The sequence below is a fragment of the Dromiciops gliroides genome, chromosome 4 (genome assembly GCF_019393635.1).
Source record: "Dromiciops gliroides isolate mDroGli1 chromosome 4, mDroGli1.pri, whole genome shotgun sequence".
Lineage (NCBI taxonomy): Eukaryota > Metazoa > Chordata > Mammalia > Microbiotheria > Microbiotheriidae > Dromiciops > Dromiciops gliroides.
In genome coordinates this window covers 318441449-318465081 of record NC_057864.1, presented here as the reverse complement: position 1 = coordinate 318465081, position 23633 = coordinate 318441449, and the positions used below count along the sequence as shown (strand labels likewise).

General features: G+C 34.5%; 1 pseudogene; it reads right to left on the bottom strand.

Moving 5' to 3' along the window:
* Positions 1-534: 534 nt before the first annotated feature.
* LOC122755074 lies at positions 535-1668 on the bottom strand (annotated as a pseudogene).
* Positions 1669-23633: the final 21965 nt, after the last annotated feature.

The following is a 23633-nucleotide window of genomic DNA, read 5'->3' as shown; positions in this document are numbered from 1 at the left end:
CTCTGTTGGGAGAGGTCAGGAGAGCTGGAACTGAGCTGTAAGACTGGTTGTTGTTGCCCAGCTGCTTGGACTTCTCTATGCTCTAGTTGAAGACACTGAAGGGACTGACTGGCTTACATCATCCTGGGGCTGGGAGGCTCTTGCCCTTCCTGCCCCACAAACTTATTCACTATCATTTCACTACCCTTCCCCTCACCTCCCCTCACCCCCTCAGCTTCTTCACTAGCATTTCTCTGCTGTACCTCCGGGCCTCTCAGAGTTTTCCAAAAGAGTAGCATTTTCCTAAGGGAACCACTGCCTTCCCCAGACCACTCAGCTATGGACTCTGAACTTTGGGCCCCAGCTCAGCCAGAGATTCAGTCCCTCCTCTTCCTTCTCAGCTACCTTTTTTTTTTTTTAGTGAGGCAATTGGGGTTAAGTGACTTGCCCTGGGTCACACAGCTAGTAAGTGTTAAGTGTCTGAGGCCGGATTTGAACTCAGGTACTCCTGACTCCAGGGCCAGTGCTCTATCCACTGCGCCATCTAGCTGCCCCTCAGCTACCTTTGCTAACATCTCTCCTGATGCCATCTTTCTGCAGATCTATCCTCCACCTTGATTTGCTCTGCAGCATCCAGGCCCTGCTTGTAACTGACTGGTACAGTCCTTCAGGGTGTGAGTCTCTTCCATCTTTCCTTGTAGAGTTCTGCAGCATATTGTTGTCTGTGAGTCTATCAATTTCATAAGCCTTGTGCCTACTGCCATATTTTCCATAGGAGACAGTGTCTAAGGGCTTTTCCTTGCTCTTTTCCCATTTTTCAGCATGCATCCAGATGGGATTCTTGTCCCTATTGACTTAGCTAAACTCCTTCTCGTGGGTATGAGAAAAGATTTCATAACAAGGAGCATTGCTATTTCCCCTCCTTCTGATAGCAAGAAGCTAAAGGATTCTTAGCCTTAGCCATACTGGGGTCATTGGGTCCCAGGAAAATCTTGTGGACCTCATGAACCTGCTACTTGTTGTACTCCACCTCCTCAGCCATGTCCTTGTTCTGACACAGCAGGGCCAGTTTATTCAGCTGCTTATCTGCATCTGAGTGTGAGATTTTCCAGCACCTTCACTTGAATCTCTAATGTCCATTACAAGGACTCTGCTTCCTTTTACTTGTCTTTTTTGCCATACAGAACTGTAAGTTCATTCAAGGTAGCTGCCATAGCTGGATGGTCCTTCAATTTCTTCTTTCAGATAGCCAGAGCATCATTGAGGGGGTGAATGGCTTCTTGATATTCATTCTAATCCTCATACATGAGAGTCAAGAAGTCAGGGTGTTCTCATCATGAGATCTCTAAGTCTTCCAGGGCCTGCTTACTTGAGGGATACAGCTACTTCATAGTGCTGCTAGGAAATTTACTGAATCAGCAGATTGTGCAAGGCTGTGATCTCATGGCCTCGAGGCTGGGCAACTGAATTTCTTCCCCTAGGATACTGGGCTGGGTTCTGTTCATCCAGAGAATCACTAACAACATCCCCCTTCTCTTGTCTGGGGAAAGTGTCCTCATCCAGCTTTCAGATTTGGCTCATGAAGAGCAGATGATGCTTTTATTCCCACAGCTGTACTTACCACTTTCTATGCTGTAGCTTCTGCTAGATTCTAGCTAGTTCTTCCCATAGCCAATGGCTCTCCTGCATAGTTTGCCATTTCCTTCTCCAGCACATTTTATAGATGAGAAAACTTAGTTAAACAGGGTAAGCTGACTTTCATGTGGTTGAACAGAGTTAAGGGATTTTTCTAGTGTTACACAGTTAGTAAGTATCTGAGACCACATTTGAACTCAGGAAGAGGAATCTTCCTAACTCCATGTCTGATACTCTATTTGATGTGACACCTATTTGCTCCAGTAAATAGGAATAGGTACATAATTCACAGGAGTAAATTATCATATTAATCTAGTGCATGATAAACTCAAGTATCAAAGTTTTTGGTGTAAGAACTCACTGTTTAACAAAATTTGCCGGGAAAACTAGAAAACAGTTTGGAAGAAACTAAGCACAGACCAATATCTAGTATTGTATACTAAGATAGGTAAAGAAGGGTACAAAATTTTGACATAAAGAGTGATATCTTAAGCAAATTAGGAAAGAATGAAAAATTTTACTTGTCAGATTTATGAATAAAGAAAGAGTTTATGATCAAGCAAGAGATAGAAAGTATCACAGGAAGTAAAATGGGCAATTTTGATAATTTTTTAATATGTACAAAGGCAGCCAAAATTAGAAGAAAATCAGGAAACTGGAAAGAAAACATCAAGTTTTTTCTGATAAAGGCGTTGTTTCTCAGATATATAGGAGAGCAAGTCAAATTTATTTTTTTAAAAAGAATAATTTCCCAATTGATAAATGATCAGGGGATATTAACAGGAGAATTTTAGAACAAGAAATAAAGTCTATCTATAATCACAGGAAGAAGTCTCTAAATCATTTTTTTTTGGGGGGGGGCAGGGCAATGAGGGTTAAGTGACTTGCCCAGAGTCACACAGCTAGTAAGTTTCAAGTGTCTGAGGCGGGATTTGAATTCAGGTCCTCCTGAATCCAGGACTGATGCTTTATCCACTGAGCCACCTAGCTTTCCCTCTAAATCACTATTGATTAGAAAAATGCTAATCAAAACACCTCAGAGTTACCACATATTGCTTGCCTTCTTAATGGGTGGGGTAGGAGTTGGAGGGAATGAGAGAATGTGTTACTCAATTTTTTTTTAAAAATCTATGTTTAAAATAAATCATAATTTTAAAAATTGTTGCAGGAACAAAGAAATAAAGAAGTAAAAAAGAAAGGCTTTATGTAAAAAAAAAGCATTCTTGTAGAAATAAAACATATACTTAAAAACAAACAAATTTAAAAAAAAAGGACCAAGTTTGGTCCCAAAGAAGAAATATGAAAAGTCAGCTAATGCGTTTTTTTTTTTTTCAGTTGCTCTGCAGAGGTGTGAAACTAGGTTATATACACTGAATATAATAGCAGACTTCTTTCTTTGATATATTGGTTATGTTTGATTGTTTCTTTTTTCCTTTTAAAATTCTTTATTATAATATATGGCTTTCTGGAAGAGGTTATGGGAAAGATAAATTTGAAAATTTAAGTAAAAAAAAGTTAAACTTTACTTTTAAGAAATTACTTACAATAATAATAGCATTCTACATAGTCCTTACTATATGATAGATCATGTGCTAAATTCTCATTTAATCCTTACAACTACATCTACAAGGCAGGTGCTATTATTAGTCCTATTTAGATTGGAGGCTACTGAGGCAAATAGAGCCTAATTAATTTTTTCAAGGTGCACACTATTTTAAGGTATCTGCGGCTTAATTTGAATGCAGATCTCCCTGATTGCAGGCCCAGTGCACTATTCACTATATAACTTCAGATTTTCCAATAAATTCTTTGTCAAGTCTGAACATTAAAATGTCTGATTTATTGAAAGCTAAATATTAAAGAAAATATCAAATTATATCATAGTCACTGTGAACAAGGCATTCATTACCAGCCCCCTGGTTATTGTTATTTGTTTTTATTTCACAACAGATTAGGCTGAATATTATTTTGAAAAACATAAGAAAAAATTCTGAGAAATGGCACCAATTTAAGAACACATGATTTTAATTTTCTTTGGGACCTGTAATCTTATTAAGACAATTCCCTTCTTACTTGAGATTCATGATAATCTGGATGTTGAATATTTCTGTCAGTTCAATCAGTTACTATCTCTCTAGGAACACTAGTAGAAAGGAAAATCAATACTGCCAAAACAATGCAAACAAATTTATTTGCCATGTCTAAATATCTGCAAGTTTCTTAAGAAACCAAAGGGAACCTAAGTCAAGTTGTTTAATATATCACATAGAATTAACCTTCATAGGTGAATAGGTGGTCTTCAGAGGGATGGAACAATGCACATTATATGATCTATCTTTCAATCTTGTACCTTTGCTACTAATTAATTTTAGATAGTCTTATATGTCCCCATAATAAAAATTTTCTACAAAAGACACCAGAAGTCAAATTCTAATTCCATTGACGAAATAAGAAGTGAACCAACTTTTTAGTCATATTCATAGACTACTTTTTCTTGGGTCGGGACTTTACTCTCAAAATTGATCTACTGCATTGATAAGTAATTTGTCTTGTTTAAAATTCAGAATTTAATCTATTACTAAAATAATCTATTCGTAATAAAATAACTTCATTTTCATTTCGAGCTATACTGTGATGGGCAATGAAACAGGATATGTAGTCAAACCATTTATAACTACTAATTGTTCACATTTAATAATTTTTTTAAAGTTTACAATAGTCTACTAAAATACTTGGGAACATTGAGATTATTCTATTACTTTACCAGAATTCAGTGATACAATTGATTATGACTTTTTGACATGTAACATCTTAGGTTTTCTAAAGAAGTTCATTCTTCATATTTCTATCATATATTGGCATCTTTTGTATTGCTATTTCTAATGCCAAGGTAGGCATAATGCTAGATGCAGATGCATAGAGAGCAGTGCCCATAAGTGGTCCGTGCCCATGTTTGTACTTTAAGGATTTCAAAATTCCTTTTACATAGAAAAATCTTTCAAGGGGACAGTGCAAGTGTTAGAACATAATTTGTAATGCATTTAACCTTTTATAGACTGGGAAATTGAGGCCCTGAAAGGAAAAAGGTACTTTTCCCATATGCTTTATGCTGGGACTCCTCTGTACTTTATAATATATACTTAAATTTGAAAATCTTCCCTACTGTCTACAAAATCATAGAATATAAGTTGAAAGGAAATTGTTCTGTAGACAAAATTACATGAATTTAATAAAAATACTACTATATTTTACCTAACAAGTGATGCTCCAGTTTTTGCTTTAATAAATCCAATGGGTTGGATGATAGGACAGGAAATGAGGAAGAAATTATTATATTTTGAGGTAGCGTATTCAACTTTTTGATAACTTTAATTTTTGGAGTTTTACCTTATAACTTTCTTCAATTGTTCCTAGTTCTGCCTTCTGGCAACAAGTGACAGGTCTTTAAATACCAGGAGAAAGCTATTAATCATCCACTGAATATTTTTAGACCAAAAAAATTTTTTTGCATCTCCAGCAACTACCACAGCATCTGGCACATAGTAGGTATTTAATACATGCTTATTAATTGATTGATTCCTATAACCATTCCTTATAAGACATGATGTCTAGTCCATTTAGTACCTTGTTGCTTTCTTCTGGATATTCTCTAATTTAGCCATGCATTACCTAAAATGTGGCCTATAAAACTGAATACAGTATGCAAATGTAATTTGACCAGAAAAGAATGAAAAAGAACTATTACTCCCAACTATGGATACTATAAGATTGTTAAATCCACCAAAGATTAAAATATTATGATTATTAATTTTTTTCTTAGTGGTATTAGTGGGGGTCTATTCTATCACAGTCATCTTGAGCTTACTGTCCATAAAAACCAACAGATCTTTTTGAAACATAAAGCTAACTAGCAACAATCTCCTGCCATTTTTTTACTGATAAAGTTGTTTGTTTTGAACTCAAAATTATTAGTTTATATTTCACAATGGGGAAAGTGCTGGTTTTAAAGTCAAGAAGACCTAAGTTCAAATCCTGTTTTTTACCTATATGACCTTAAACAAGTTATTTAATCTCTTTTTGCCTTAGTTTCCACTGCTGCAAAATGAGGTAAATTGTACTAGATGGACTATAGTACTTTTTCAGTTCTAAAGGTCACAATTCTGTGATGGCCATGATTCCTATGATTTGTTAATTTTTTATTTTATGTCAATTATCCTAGTGATTTGACCTAACAAGATTTTTTAAAATTTTGACTGTGACATCCAACAGTGTTAGCTATTCTCCTCCATTTTATTATGATATGTAAAATTTGATGAGGGGCATCTATGCTTTTTGTTTATTTCATTGATAAAATCCTTGAATGAGCACAGGGCCAAGAATAGATTTCCATGGCAGGTTCATTGTAAACTTTCTTCTTAGTTAACATTAAACTTTAATGGCCTTATTTTTTACTTTCATTTAATCATTACTGAATCCATCTCATGTCACTATCTTTACCACATGAAAAGCATGAAAAATTTTGTCCAGTTTTCCCCCAAAAAACTTAATAAACAGCTTCCAATTATAATGTAAAGTAGCAGGGGCACATGGGGTATTCAGGGATAAACTAGAACCTCTAGTGCTTGTTGAGGATTTGCTGAATATTTTTTCAGGGCTGCTCATCCACCTTTGAAGTTCCTCTCTCATCCAATTCTCATCCTGTGGCTCCCAGAAACTATATCACTGTGCTGTAGCCACACCCTGGTTAAAACATCTCAGCAGAGCAGCTAAACTAACTTGACAATAATTGACAAGCCTCAAACTCCATGACTTGGGGGGAATGTCTGGTCCAAGCAAACTTCCATTTGTGGAATGGGAGGATGAAAACAATTTGTTCAAAAGGACAAGAATTTGGCTGAAGAAAGTGCTGCAGAACTCTTACAGCTTGGTCAGGCATTGAAGACTCTTAAGGTCATCCACTGCATCCTGCACCATCTCCAATCATCTTGATTTTTGTCCTACTACTGGACCTCAGTGACTCTGGAAAAGAGTGAGGCTGATGAGTTCGTGTAACTCTGCCTCCCATTACAAATCCGTTTTGTGGAAGTCAAGGACACAATCACCCATGATAACATTGGTCCTCTTTGAAAATGAAGGATGAAACAACAACAAAGTAACCATCATCAGAACTCCTTTCTAATGATTAAAATTTATAGGAAAGTTGATTAGTGGACAGGCTAGAAAAGTAAACACAGAATTAATCAAAGACAATACACCAATGTTCAATAAAGCCATGAGCATAAATTAATGAGAAAAGGGAAATCTTTTTTTTAAACAAAGACAATAGCAAAAATATCTAAGAAAACTTGAAAGCACTTGAGCAGAAATTAAACTTTGTCACATGTTATATGCCATATGTTTCAATAAGCTCACTCTGGGGATACTCAACCTATATGTAAAAGGTAACACTAATGTTCTTAGGAGAGGACAAGATCAAAAGCCTTTCATAACAATGCTTAAGGGGGAGAAAGCTAAACAAGATACAGAGTAGATCATAAAAGTATAAAATGCAATTAAGGCAATTCTGGAATCCCACTTCAAACCCTTCAGAGTGGCAAACATAATAAATAAGGAAAATGATAAATGTTGGAGAGGTCATGTGAAAACTGATCTATTGATAACAGGTCTTGTTGGTTGGAGCTGTGAAGAGATGCAAGCATTCTGGAAATTAACTTGGAATTATACAAAAAAATTACTAAAAACTTTCAACCCTTTCTAACCAGGTCAACCACTACTAGACCTATGCTCAAGAGATATCAAAGAAAGATGAAAAGATGTTTTATGAAAAAAGATATTTAAAGTGGTTTTGTGGCAACAAAAACAAAAGAAAACTAGAAACTAAGAGGGTGCCCAAGAACTGAAGTGTGGCTGATTGAGGCAATGTGAGGCAATACACTGTGTGTAAGAAATGAGGAAAGACATGTATGAAATGATCAAACACAGAAAGAATGTATGAAATGATCCAGAGTGGATGTAAATAGAGGAACAACTTTATGCTTTAACAATAGTGTATAAAGTGAGCTTTTTGAGAAACAAATGAAGAATGAACATCAGCAAAATCAGGGGGGAAAATGTATATAATAACAACTCTATATACACAACAACTCTGAAAACAGTAACCTTTATGATCTGGACAATGAGTATTCATGATACTAGAAGAACACTGATGAAATATGCTACACATTAAAGCTTGGCAATGAATGTAGAGTACAGATTTTATAGACAAAATATATCTATCTCTAGATTATATACAGCCATTTATCTATATCTAGTTTTCACAAGATATTTTTCCCCCTTTTTGGTTAATGGGAATGGGGATAGGAGGGAGAGTATAGATTTTTTTAATTGAAAAATCAAGTTAGAGGATATTATAGATGTGAAATGCTGTAGACATTATTAGGTTTACTTAATTATTTTTCATTGATAATAGAAATCTCTCATGAAGTGGGAGCTATCTTTTAATGTAATATAAAACAAAACACATCAATAAAACTGAAAACCAATTACTTAAATAGGCTACTATATTTTAACTATGAAAATCATAAAAATACATGAATAAAGCAAATGAAGGTGGATTTAAAAGAGAGATTGTATAAGTAAATTCTACTGATAAGATTCTGATATGGAAAATGCATATACATATATTCATATGTGACACATATACATGTGTCTATATATGTATGTATATATCACTGAGGCATTTTTATTTCATAAGTAATCAAAGATATGATCTGTGTTCATAAGAAATGCCATCTATAAATGAGCTGTGAAACCATGATCCAAATCACTAAATATAAAGGAAATTTAAGTTGAAACTGTGAAATTTTATCTCACATCATTCATATTGGCAAAGATGAAAATGGTTGACAATAATCTTGATGGGTCTTTAGTTGAAACACTGATTGCATTTTTGTAGGTCCAATTTTCTGCATTTCATTATATTAATTATGCAAAACATACTGACTATTCTCACCATACCTTTACTTCAATGATCCTTACTCTGAAGCTCAAGGAAATTGAGGACAGAAATAAAGGTCCAAGAGATAGCAAAATATTCATGGAAGCATTATTTGTCATAGCAATGAACTGAAATCAAAATAGGTGTTCATCAATTGGTTGAACAAAATAGGTTGTTCATTACTGAGAATTTAATTGACTTGTCTAAGGTCCACACCACAAATGAAAATTCAGAAAATTTCACATGAATGATTAATGTGTGTGCAGTAAGAATTTGAGCAATTCAAACAAATATTAGAAAACATGTATGAACCTGTTCTAGATTGATATAAGTAGAACCAAAGGACAAGTCATCCAATAACTGAATGATACAAATGAAGAAGATCAGTTAAAAGAAAGTCAAACACTTTATAACTGAGAAACCAATGAAAAAATTCCAGGAAAAGATAAAGAACACACTTCTCTCTTCATGGCAGAGAAGAGGAAGAATACTAGAACAGAACAGTTCTATTAAACCAATCAGACCGTGTTCACTGTATTGAATGATTTACTTGGTTAGTTTTCTTTGTCACGGAGCAGGATTCAATAAGGAATAGGAAGAGCTTTTGGAAGGCAGCCTTTTTTCCCAGAAATTACTGTGATATAGAGACAAAAGGAATCAATAAATGGGTTTTAGAAGAAAAAAGTCAATAAACATTCCAAAACTGTATACAAAGGAAAACAGTATTGAAAATCATCAGATCTCTGATCAATGTAAGTGATCAATTATGACTTCAGAAAAAACTGATGTAATGCATGCCTACTGCCTTTCAGCAGGAAGATTGCTGTTGTTATTATTTAGTCATGCCCAACTATTCATGACCCCATTTGGGATTTTCTTGGCAAAGATACTGGAGTGGTTTGTCATTTCCTTCTCCAGCTCATTTACAGATGAGGAAACTGAAGCAAACAGGATTAAGTGACTTGCCCAGGGTCACACAACTAGTAAGTGTCTGAGATACAATTTGAATTCAGTTCTTACTCACTCTAGGCCCAGTTCTCTATCAAGTGTGCTACCTAGCTGTATACTGAAAGAAAAACATGAAATAAGCCTTAAGTTTTTTGACATTGCCAACATATTGACTAATTTTAACTTAAATCTGTTTCTTTGTTATACAGGAAGGTTCCACTAGAGGTAGCAGAAGGTAGGTGAAATTGCTGGGAGTGACATTGATATAACAGAAAGTAAAAATCAGGGGGCAGCTAGGTGGCACAGTACATAGAGCACCAGCCCTGGAGTCAGGAGGACCTTAGTTCAAATCTATCCTCAGACACTTGACACTTACTAGCTGGTGGACCCTGGGCAGTCACTTAACCCCCAATTGCCTCAACAATGACAACAACAAAAACCTTAGGAAAAAAAAGTAAAAATCACCCATGAAAATTCTCCTCAGGTTAAAGGCACACTTCAAATATTGTTCTTGACATGATATGTTCCCTATATATAGCAGTATGCAACATATTTCTTTCCTTTAAGCTCTCATTGTTTCCAGAATATACTACTTTATATTATTCCCCATATAAACATTGAAGTTATGGCCTGGTAGGGGCTTCAGGAGTTCAGGTGGTTCCAACCAACTCTTTATTTTTTTTTTGCATTTACATATTTTTTATAATTTTCAACTGAGGAAACTTTCAACTGGGGAAACTGAGGCCCAAAGTACATAGTAGGTGCTCAAAATGGTCTTTTTGCAGACTGATTTAACAGCTACACAGTAAGAGTAAATCCTGTCTTAAATTGGAGGATTTTCATAAGAACACAGGTCAGCCCATCTTCTTCTATTCCCAGTACATTACTTCACTCTATCTCCTCATGTAAAAGGGGAAATATCATTTTGAATTGTTCCATTCATTCCTGGAAATGATATTATATAACATCTCTCTTGTTCATTACATGGAAACCAATTACTTGAAATTCATTTACTGCCATTATATTGAGAAATGCTTAGAACATTTTTCGAACTAAGAATTTTAGAGTTGGGAAATATTATACAACATTTCACTTGAAGAAAAATGTGTTTTTTTAAAGGGCATTTTATAGAAAGAGATGAAATAAGAAAAGAGGAGATCTTAAGATCTTGATGTAAGTATGGCATGATGAAGAAAATGAATAGGGCTCAGTAATTTCTCAAGATTTAAGAACTGTGGATTTAGAAAGGGAAATGATGAAAATAGAAACTTTCTATTGGTTCTTTGAAGAGACTGTTGTCTGAGTGAGATTTGAGATTGATATCTTGTCTGTCTTTTGGTAATAAATATGAATATATATACTCAACCCCAATATACATAAATATGGAAGGCATATTAAATATATAACTGTATATAACATATCAGTATTTCTATATCTCTATGTATTATATATACATATATGTATATGTATGTGTTATTAATATACTGGAACTGGGGAAGATATGTAAAAATAAGTAATATACTATTCCGGGAAAAATAAGATAGTTATATAAAGGACAATTCCAATCAAAGTGTGGTGAGGTATACTAGAAGGGAGAATGATTCTCCTGCTTTATGTAGGTAAGGCTGAGGGCAAGGGGAGAAAAAAAAATCAGGGTTTCATTGAGGACGTGGTATCTGAGTTGAGCCTTGAAGGAAGGAAGGACTTTAATAGACGTATGTTTACATAAAACCCGAACCTGGAGTCCATGATTTGCATATTGATGCTGACAGTCTCAAGGCCCTGATTAGGGGAGGGGAGTCTAGATGAATCCATTACAGGAATGGGAGAACTAAAAGAGGACAGAATGAAAATAAAGAAATGAAAGGAATTCAATATGGCTGCCTTGTAGCATGTGTGAAGGGGTTTAATGTAAATTAGCTGTGAAGAGAGGCTAAGGCCTGACCATGGAGGTTTATAAGCTGTGCCCTCTTGTATTTATCCTTTAGTTAGAAAAAGACAAAGAGACTGAGGATTTATTGAGCATAGAAATGAATGATCAGTGTAGTTCAAGAACCAGTAGTGATTTGGCAGTAGTGTGAAGGATATAGACTGCAGTTAGATCGATAGGTTACAGGGCTATTATAATAGTCCAAGTGAGAGTATCAGGGAAGATTTGTATTAATAAGTTTAAATGAACCAATTAGAATCAGCAATCATATACATATAAGCATAAAAACACAATCACCACAATGATTGGCTTGGGGAAAGGATAATCTGAAACCTATAAAATTATAAAGATCAAAATTGGCCCCAGATTACATGTGAATAAATACATCGCCCTGATTCTATTAGAGAGGCAGAGAACTAAGAATTTTCTATATGCTAATAAACATATTTGATTTTTTTCAGTTAGTTTGTTACAAGGGAAAACTTGGAGGAGGGATATATGCAGTAACAACTATGGTGTGATAATATAAGGCTTCAATAAAAACTTAAAATACACAGTGAAAATTATTTTTTCCTTCAAGATGTCTTTATGGCTATCACATAACTATTTTTATATATTTGGCATGTTTCCCTAATCAGATTGTAAGGTCTAAGGTCAAGAAGAATGTTATGAAGGTCAAACACTAAGTAGCAATAAATAAATAAGTGGATGAATTAATAAATAGAGACTGAGGTATCTATAGCCATATTTCCTAAGGGTAGTCCAGAATACACTATGACTCTGCTTTTTAGTCCTAAAATATAGGGCTATATATGTTATTATTATTATTATTATTATTATTATTATTATTATTATCAACGATAATATTATTATACCAGATTAATAATACTATGTACTGTACTGTATTAATAATACTGTACTATGTGCCTCAAAGGATTTTATAAAAGTCAAATGAGAATGTACAAATGGCTTTGTTGTGATGAAGTGCTAAATAAATTTGATCAAATAAATTCAATAATATATTAAAATGTTATATGTTATCTAGGTTAGGATATACTGTTGAATAAACAACCTATACAATTTGCCCATTAGTATGTAAAGAGTCATTTGGATTACTTTTTGAAAATTGCATGGTTCTTTCAATGACCTCAAATTTCTCTTTGAAATAAAGGCTTATCATTTTAATACCCATGATCAGGTAGAGATTCCATGTGCTTATAAGTCATAGAATAATACAGTCTTGGAGGAGCTAAAATTTAGAATGATCCAAAGGGTGGTGGAGAAGTTCATGGTGCCCATGAACATGTGATCAGGATGCAGCACATTACAAACAAGGACTTATAAAGAAATATCATTATGATTGTTATCAAATAAGCCTATAACTGAAAACAAAAGAGATAGATATAGTGCAAACAGGTGATGGTCAATGGACAGCTTGTGCACCCCACTGATATCCTCAAGATGTAAGGGGAATTCAATGTAGCACAGTGGATGGACCATCTCTGGTGAACTTTTGGGAAGACATGAAAAAGAATCATAAAGGATGGACAGGCAATAGTGAAGTTATGATCTGCATTATGGAAATATAATAGGGAATTTCTCAGATCAATTGGAAAATTAGAATAAAAAAGAGGTGATTGTCTAGCAAATGGAAAACAGTAATCATATATTACATTATGTATCAACTAGCAGAAATAATAAATATTGTGGGAATTCACAGAAGGGTGATTTGAATTATGGAAGGGTGTCTGAATATCAATGGGAAGGAAATTTCAGTGGATTGAAAGATACAATACAGATATGTACTTTTTTGGCTGGTTGATACGAAAAAGAGCATTTGGACTAGGAAAATCACATGAGTTGGTGCCCTGTTCCTACCTACAAAAGGATTTTACTCTTGAAAGTCAATACCCCAATTTTTGGTGAAGTCTTTAATTTTATACAGTCTGAATTATCACAAATTCTTATTTAGTGAGCCATGAACAAATTTGGATTTTATTATATATGTGAATAAAGTTTTAATATGATCCAATGGCATTTTCTTTAGAAGACAGCATCCCATTACTTTATCTGCCATTTATGATTAATAACCTATTAAATAATTGCTTTGACTCAACAAATCATATTGTGCACACAACCTATTGTCAGGTTAATTTTTCAGTTTCTGTTTCTGATTTTTAAAAACCTAAAACCTATATTTTCCCACCTATCATTCCCATCCTTCAACTAAAGATTGGTAATAATATTCAATCATGGCATGGGAGGGGAGAGGGAAAATAGAAAAAGAAAAATAGATTTGCAACTTATAGAAGATTAAAAACCAAACACCTTGTTATTAATGAAAATGCCTGGGGACCCTTTGTACTGGAACTAAAAGAAAATCAAAGCTTTTACTTTCTGCCACCCTTCATTCATCTTGCAATGCTAACAAATGCCTAGATAAAAATCCCTCAAGATTACCATGAAAAATAAAGGATGATCCTGATATACCTCATTTTCAATGTGGAGAATAGATGAATTCTAATTCTAAGTTAAAGGTCTTTGTGGGACTGATATATAGGTGACAAGAAGGGAACCAATTTCATATTTACTTGAAAGCAACTATCGAGGATTGAAACAACTGAATGCTTTGTTATCAGGATTCCTATGCATTATCAGAGTACTTAGCAAAACAAACTAAAAGAGCTCACAGAAACAGAAAAGCGGTGAGAGAAAACAAAAGAAAGGTGATTGTGATAGTGTTTTGTTTTGTTTTGTTTTCTCCAATATCCTTGGATACTCAGATGTATCTGTGATCTCATATATGTGGGTACATCCTATAGCATACAGATAATAACCTAGCTATGTCATATGAAATTCAGTTTTTGTACTTGTCTTTACATAAATCCTATATATGAAGTCAACCGAATATGGTAGGGAACTTCTACTACAACTCTACACAAGGAATGGATATCAGTAGAACACATAGCTTGTCCATAGTTATCCTTTCTTCTCCTTTTTCTCTACATTTCTCCAATGATACATTTCTCTAATTATAAGCTTTATGTTATTTTTTCCCTATACATTTCTTCACTGGGGATATATTATAAAGCTACCATTTGCTTCCTCATTGCCCTTTAGATAAAAAGTAACATTAATTCATTATATACTCTGGTAGCCATGATTTGTGGCCATAAGATGTCCTCAGAAAACTATTAATGTCAAGTCCTGACAAGAAACAGTATTGATTGCCTACTCTCTTCCAGGCACTGTGCTAGGTACTGAAGCTATAGAGAAAGGCAAAAACCAGTCCCTGCCATCAAGGAACTCATAGATTGATGTGGGTTACAACATGTCAACAACAATGTATGTAAGGATAACAAGAGAGGCCTTTTTTATCAAAGTGAAGATTGGGGTCATTAAACATACTTCACAATTTCCCAGAGGCAATCTAGACCACTCTCTTCTTCCTCTACAATTATGTCTATGATATTCTGCTTTAAATCTATTTTCTACATTATGCAAGTAGTATATGCCCTGTCCTAGGGGGAATCACAGCCTTGGCATAGATAGCTTTAGACAAGATTATCTAGGTTATATTGCTTACCAATATCTGATGAAATGAGATGAATTAGCAATCGAATTAGCCCCAGAGGGCCCCGGGTTCAGTTCTAGGCATCAATGAGTCTTGGACTACAATCAAATCAATTATACCTTTCCTAGTAACATCAAGTGATATAAGGACATTAATCAAGGGTACATAATGAAAGTCAGATGTGACTCTCTGTGCCTCTTTAGTTCCTCTCTGAGCTGTTCTGGGTTCTATATTAGGCCTTAGGCCTCTCACACAATTATTTAAGCAGAGTAGGGTGCTTAGATACTTGTATAAATATGGACATAAAGGCAAGGATCAGATTATGTATCTTGAGGATTCTTCTAGCCTTGTAAAGTACTATGTATCCTATAGATGATATCCCATTTTATAATTTTTTACAACTTTTTTTTTTTTTTAGTGAGGCAGTTGGGGTTAAGTGACTTGCCCTGGGTCACACAGCTAGTAAGTGTTAAGTGTCTGAGGCCGGATTTGAACTCAGGTACTCCTGACTCCAGGGCCGGTGCTCTATCCACTGCGCCATCTAGCTGCCCCAATTTTTTACAACTTTAATTTTTTTAGCATAGTTAAATTTCTATTGCTCCACTGCCCTTGTGTTATTTTCTATCTGTGCAGTTGGAGCTTGAAATATTTATTATCTTTGCAGCTAGGGCTAGTGGAAGAGACCAGCCAATAATAAATATACATTAATCAATGATAGAAAAATAATTGAGTTAACTATATCTTGAAAATATCAGAGTTTCACATTCATTTTGAATAACAAATATCCAATATTTTGGACTTTCCAACTTTAGTTCAGTTGTGTTACATTACCTAATTAAAATGTGAGCTGCTTGAGGACGGGGCGATGTGAATGTTTGCATTTGTGTCCCCTGGCAGTCAGTCAACAGATATTTAATTCCCAGGGCTTAGCACATAACAAACTCTTAATTAATGGTTTTTTTTTATTCATTCATTCATTAGTTCATTCATGGCAAATTCTAGGAATTGGGAATGGTTCCAAAAAAAAAAACAAAAGAAAGGAAGATGAGAGAGGAATGAAGAAGAACAGGAGATGGAAAGTTGTCAAGTTTGACTGAAATAATAAACAAATGAAACGAAGTAGGATGAGATGTAAATTTTTATTTGTTTTGTTTTTGGGTTTTTTTTGGAGGAACAATGAGGGTTAAGTGACTTGCCCAGGGTCACACAGCTAGTAACTGTCAAGTGTCTGAGGCTGGATTTGAACTCAGGTACTCCTGAATCCAAGGCCAGTGCTTTATCCACTGTGTTACCTAGCTGCACCAATGAGATGTAATTGTAAAGGCATGTTGGAGCTACCGGGTTTAGGAATCTGTATTGCATTTAAGAAATAATGGAAAAATAAGTCTTTTTTTCAGTAGGAGAAAGATATAATCATTATAGTGTTCTAGGAAGATTATTCGGGTAGCAATGTGAAGGATAGCTTTGAGAGGAAATGGAGATTAAGAAGGAAGACCACTGAGTAGGCACTTGGGCAATATTCTAGGCAAGAGATAATTTGAACTAGGGAAATTGCAGTGGGATTAGTGAAGGAATGAAAGATGTGATTGATATTGCCAAGGTATATTCAATTGGATTTGGTCTCAGATTGGAAACAAACACTGGCAGTGAAAATTCATGGCTTAATATAATGATATGTGCCTTAGGTAACTATACTATCAAAAGAAATTGAGAACTTAGGGAGACAGAAGGTTTTTGGAGAAAATCTGAGGAGTCTATGATTTATCTTGTTAAATATGAGAAAATGATGGGACATTTGTGTGGAGATATGAAACAGATAGTTTAAAATATGGAACTGCATCTCTAGAGAAAAGTTCAGGATGGAATTTCTGAGAGCAGTTTCCTTGGAAGTAATATTTGAAGACATTAGAGTGAACTAAATAACAGTGAAAAAGAATAGAGATTTAAAAACAACAACAACAACTAAGAGCTGGGAACTGCCTTTCAGAGCACCTAGTACTAAAGAAAAGCAGGAGGAGGACCCAGAACAAGAGAGAAAGATGAAATGGTCAGAGAAGTAGAAGACACAGGAGAGTATAGTTATTATGGTCAGTAGAGGAGAAAGTGTAAGGAAGGAGGACATAGTCAACACTATCCTTTGTTGCAAAATTTCAAAGAAAATAAGAGAAAAGAGATGAGAAGAGGCTATCACATTTTGTGATAAAGGGGGCATGACAAACTCCCAAAAATGAGATTGAAGTAGCTAAAAATGTAAGGGAAAGAAGACATTGTAGAGTTGAAGAATAAAAGAGTGGTCAGGAAGTAATTTGAAGGGAACAAGTATGGTCCAATTTTTCTGGAAGTTTGGTGGTTAATGGGATGAGAGAGATGGTATATTAATTTCAAACTCAACGATTAAATATTTAACATATTGCCAAGTCAGCCACATTGTTTCTTTCTCCTAATTTAACTTAAAAGCATTCCCCGCCCCCCCACCCAACCACCATCATATTGGCTTGTCTACCAGATTTGAAAGTTCTCCATTGAGATGTATAATTCAATAAAATAAATACTCTATCACTTACCATGTGCTAGGCACTATGATAATATCTGCAAAGACAAAAACAAAAGGTATATTGTAATAAATGAACTTATATTCTACTAGGGGGTACAATATTTTCAAAAACAAAAAGAATAATTCAAGATGAAGTAAGGAGAGTGAGCTATAGCAAAAGGAACATTGGGTTAGGCTTCATGAAGGAGATGGCACCAAAGCTGAGTACTAAAACTCATTAAATTTTTGTCTTGGTAGCAGATGATTAGCTGGAGTATCTGTTAGGTCAAAACCAAAACACATTAATTATTTCTCTAACATATAAATTAAGCAATTAAAAAATCTATTCTACTTGGATATCTTTGTACTAACAACATTTAGGTATTAATGCAAGTGTGATAATGTATGTAAAATAGTTCATAACTTTAAAATCAATGTATAAATGTTAGCGATCATATTTTGGGAAGCTAGCACTTTTTAGTAGGTCATCAAGATTCAAAGCTATGTGGGTTTTGAAGGTAGGAAAAGAATAGAGTTGGCATTGGGAGTAAATGCTATAAGCAATGATCTAGAGCACAATAAAATTGTTGAATGCAATATGAGACACTGATATTCAAGATTTTTAGTTCTACATAATGATATGATAAAGAATACACATATTTTTAATGATTAAAAAATCTTTCCTTCATGTAATTTGGCATTTATTTGGGACCAAGACAATCTCTCTGAGCCCTAGATCCCTCACGAAGTAATTAAAACAGCATGGCCCGGGGCAGCTAGGTGGTGCAGTGGATAGAGCACTGGCCCTGGAGTCAGGAGTACCTGAGTTCAAATCCAGCCTCAGACACTTAACACTTACTAGCTGTGTGGCCCTGGGCAAGTCACTTAACCCCAACTGCCTCACTAAAACAAAAAAACAAAAAACAAAAAAACAAAAAAACAGCATGGGCCTCAGTTTCCTCATCTATAAAATGAGTAGGTTGAAACACATCACCTCTAAGATAATTCTTACTATGAATATTTTTTCATTCCATTGTAATAAGATCATTATCTACCTGGGTTCTCTTTCACATGGTTTAGACAACTTTTTCTTTAAAAGGATACAAAGCTGTCCCAGGGACTTGATTGACTAAGAGCTCAAGCTATGCTTTCACTGAACCTGTTCCCTGGTGATCTCTGAAAGAATTAATGTGACTTCCTGGTCATGTAAGGGTATTAAAAAAAACCCTAGAGCTAGGATTTGCAGACTTGATAGATGTCCCAAGTCAATGGGAGTTACCACACACTACCTTACTGATCAGACTCTTTCAAATGGATATTGGGTGGTAGGTATCTCTTACCCAAGTTAAGTGCTAGAATATCCTTTTTGAATAGTTTTTCTATACTACGGCTAAGTAAACACTCTTTAATAGCTATTGAGTATCCAACAAGTATTTCAGTTTTTCCCAACATCAAATGAAACTGGCAATACATCATTCTGAATGAGACCTACCCATTATATTATTTATTTATTAGTGATTTGTTACCCCCCAAATTAATAATAAATAAAGGCTATTTGGGAACGAGACAGAGTACAATTCATTTCTGAATATGAGAAAGGAGAACCAATGTATGTTCTCATCATGGAAAACTGCCTGGGAGAGAGCAGAACTAGATGGGTACAACGTACCAGATAGTTCAATATATAGCACTGAAAAACAAAATTTTCCTACTTCACTGGTCTTCTCACTATCTCTTGAATATTTCCTTGGCTAAATGTAAACAAAATGATGACTCTTCTTTTCCTGAAGTTTCTAAACTCATCATGGATCCATTTGGCAATCTGGTGTTTCCTGTGGACCCACTGAACTTCATGAGTTCTAGATTAAGAACTCTTACTTATTAGAATGACTTCAAAATGACTAGGTAGTTTTCACATTTCTTCTAGGTTTGAGGGTCCCAAGTGCACCATTTGGAATTTGTATTAATGGTGAAGGGATAGTTCTTTCTCAATTACTATCTAGAGACCCCTCCACTCCCTACACCCAGAGGTAGATAGGTAGTGCAATGGATAAAGTCCTTGCCTCAGTACTTACTGTGTGACCTTTGGCAAGTCACTTAATCTTTACCTATACCAAAGTCTCTACCTTCTAAAGTTGTTGTGAAGATCAAATGAGATTATATTTGTGAAGTGCTTAGCATAGTGCCAGGCCCATGATAGGTACCTAATAAATGCTCCTTCCTTTCCTTTCCCTCTTAGCTCACCCTACTAACCAGTTTAAGCTAAGGATAGGTCACTTTTCAAAAGCTTCCTTGTTTGTACTAGCCAAGCACCAGTCCAGTCAGCAGTGATCCCATTGAGCCCTAAATCAATTCACATGTAAAGGAACACTTTTTTTTTTTTTTTTTTTTTTTTTGCAAAAGTAACTACCTTACATTGCCTGCAACCTGACATTTAGGCTGGAAGCTGCCTGGCTATTGGGATAAATGGGAACTTTAATGATTTCTGGGGAATGTGGGAATCTATGTCTGTTTCTTTGCCCCAATATTCGATTTAACATATTAAAAGGGGTTCAACTATGACCTCCATGAAGCCTATCTGTTTCTAATCTGAGCCTCTTCTTACCCTCCATGAGTATACCATATCTTTTGGAGCAGTGTAAACAAAAAACAATGTATATAAAATAAATGTATGAATTAATTACTATTGTTAATAAATATTGTTAATCAATATGAAACATGATTAATATTTATTATTATTTCATGGATTAGACACTGCAACCATTCTAGTTCTTTCTTCCTACAATATTCCATGTTTTGTATTCTTATCAAGGCTGTTTACTTTCTATTAAAAACAAAATAAAGCAACATAAATAATATAAACAAACTCTAGAAAATAAAACTCATTTCCAGAATCTTGGATTCAGTAAGAAGACCAGATTTTTTTAGGTTCTTCCACTAACCACCTATGTGACCTTGTATAAGTTATTTAGCTTCTCTGGGACAATTTTTCTCATGAGGGTTTTAGATAGAGCTGTAACTAGGGTAGAGTGATCAGGGCTTTGTCCCAGACTTTGATGTTTAGATTGTGCTAAAAAATCATTTGGGAACATAGAATGAATTTTCAAAGCTAAAAGAGAGTGCAGGAGCCAAGTTATACCTGAAAAATAATTCCCAGTGAGCTTGGTAACAAGTTAGCATGAATAATTCGTTAAAATTAAAAGTTTCTTTAAGTGAACTCCTCTTCACCCCAATTTATGGTTGTATATCCCTGCATTTTGAAGAGCAGAATTATCCCAGAAACCTGAAATTTCTGCCCTTGGGTATGTGTCCCATTGTCTCTGTTTTCCTACCTCCCCCTGAAACAAAAGAAAATAAACAAAATACTTCACCTCAACAAAACAAAACAAAACAAAAACCTAACATGATATAAGGTAAAGTTTCATATCTGAAAGAAAATGCTCAAAAGAAAAATACTAGTTATAGCTATGGATTTGGACTAGATAATTTCCAAGGTCTTTTTCAAATCTAACATTTTGTGAGTTTATGAATTTGTAACATTTTTGAATCTGTGGAAATCTATGTGGAGACATTTTTTTCTTGTAGATGGCTAAATTAGATGAATTATAAGGTTATCTAACACTAAGCGTCTATGATTTTATGATTCTTTGAATCTATGTTCTTATATTATAAGCCATATATAACATGATAATGTGGAGCAGGACAAATTCTATTTCTTGATTATACTGTTTTTATAGGCAATAATTGAATCCTTTAAATATCTATATGTCATAAAAAAATAGAATCTCCCTCTCAGTTCAACATTACAGAAGATTTGTGATTGCATTGTGGATACTGTGTTATCTGAGCAGTTTTTAAAACCCTTACACACCTTAACACATAGTTTCAATGAATTTGCTGTGGCCAAATAAAAAAAAATGACCTGATGGTTAATCTTTTGGTAGTATGCTTTTATACAATTAAAGTGAACATATCAGTGGGCCAATTTTAGTAGTTGAAAATAAAGATATAGAAAAATAAATGACTTTCTGGAAGTCACACTTGCCTCCTTAGGGTAGAAACAATCCAATGCATTTTATATTCTAGGTTATTATTCTAAATGTTAACCATACCACGAACAACATTTGTATGAACAGTTTGTAAAAAAAAAAAAAATTCAGTGACTTGAGTGAGAAAAAACATTATAGGTATTGGTAAGCCTCCACTATGTGCATGGTACTACCCTAGGAGTTGAGGGGGTGAAGAGAGAAGGATAACTCATAGCCCTTATGTTAAGCTTGATGCTAGCCAAATGCTATAATCATAGAAAGTTAGAGCTGGAAGGAAACTTTCTGTAGTCCAAACTCTGTAAAAATATAGGAATAAGACCTAGAAAGGTAACGTGACTTTCCTGAGACTAAAATTTGGCTAATTGAACAGTGAAAAATAGATGTTTTAGTTTCCTCATCTGTAAAATAAAGAGGTGAGATAATGTTTCAAATAGGATGGAGTGATAAGGGCTTTGCTTCAATGATTAAATTTTAGAGCAAGATACCAAATCCTTACATAGTGCAGAAACAGTTACAGAATCTTCAGTTATAAAAGAGTTTTATATCTAATTCATGTCCAAACAAAAATTCCCACTTTGACACCTGATTAATAAGAAATCATTAGTTAAGATAGAAAACTTTCAGGTTAGCTTTTAATTAATTTTAAAAATTGCAATCCTAAATCCAGTAATACTGTTCCCACAACACAGAAATATATGAAAATTTCCATGAATTTGTAACCTTTTCGGTGTGATCCCTTCCCTTGGTGACAATTACTTGTCTATGCTTTCTAAACCTGTATAATTCTTTCCCTTCTTTTAGGAATAGTTCACACAGGACTATTTCCCATATATAGGAGTCTTCCTCTCAGTCTTGCTACATTTTTGTAGGAATCAGTGGAAAATTTGGTCATTTCATCAATTCTCCCTCTCAACACATGACCAGTCCACTTCACTTCATTTTCCTAACAAAAATATCCTTAATATTAGTTTTCTGCCAAGTAATAACTTGAAATCCATTTTATCCCATGCATTCTCATTCTTAAAAGCAATATGAGATCCAGAATCACTTGTTACGCATCAGTCAGTCACATCAATTCCAGGAAAGAGTTTACATGCCTATCTAAGATACTGTAAATACATATTTGACTTGAAGAATTTATTGCTAACCTCAAACATTGTACACACACAAAGAAATAAACAAAAAACAAACAAAAAAAATTTAAAGGACAAAATACAGCATTTCACAGGATCAGAAATGATGGGTTGCTTGGCTATCACTTCTCACTATCATTTCTAACACTTGAAATTTTGTCATCTAAGTTTCATATCCCAAGATAAATAACATTTCAATAGCAATGCTTAGGGAAGAATTGCCCAGAAAATTAATGACTACCAACCACCACCACCACCATAACAATAAGATCATCTTTCTAGAAGTTTTCCTGAACACACAAATTTCCATTTAGTAAAAATAATTTGTATTTGCATTTTGTTTATGTGGTTGTATTAAGGTCCATTCACTATCTGTTTTATGGCTGGGGCTTGTAATACTGGATCCCAGCAAAGTGAGGGTTTTTTTTGTCTTTACCTCTATTAAGCAGAACTCTATGGGTATCTTGTATAAGACTAATGCCTCAAATTCTCTTAGTTTATTTTTTTGTCTCTGTCAGGATAGAATAATTTATAGGAGGTGAATGAAATTAATATATTGGCAGAGGGAGAGGTAAAATATATAGCAATGCATGATACAGTTCTAATATCTTCTAGTGACATTTTGTCTCACCACCAAATATCTCCTCCCCACCACCAACCCCAACCCTCAGGAAAGATTTTCTAGGAGTGATTTGGGTCTGTCATCCATTTTCCATTACTCAGTTGTTGGCCTTTTATTTCTTTTCATCTACACACTCTCTCCCAGAGCTCACACCATTTCCCTCACCCTTCTTCTGTTTTGCGATAAGACTCCATTTTACCCAAATCTCCCAATTTGTTCACTTTTAGAGGACC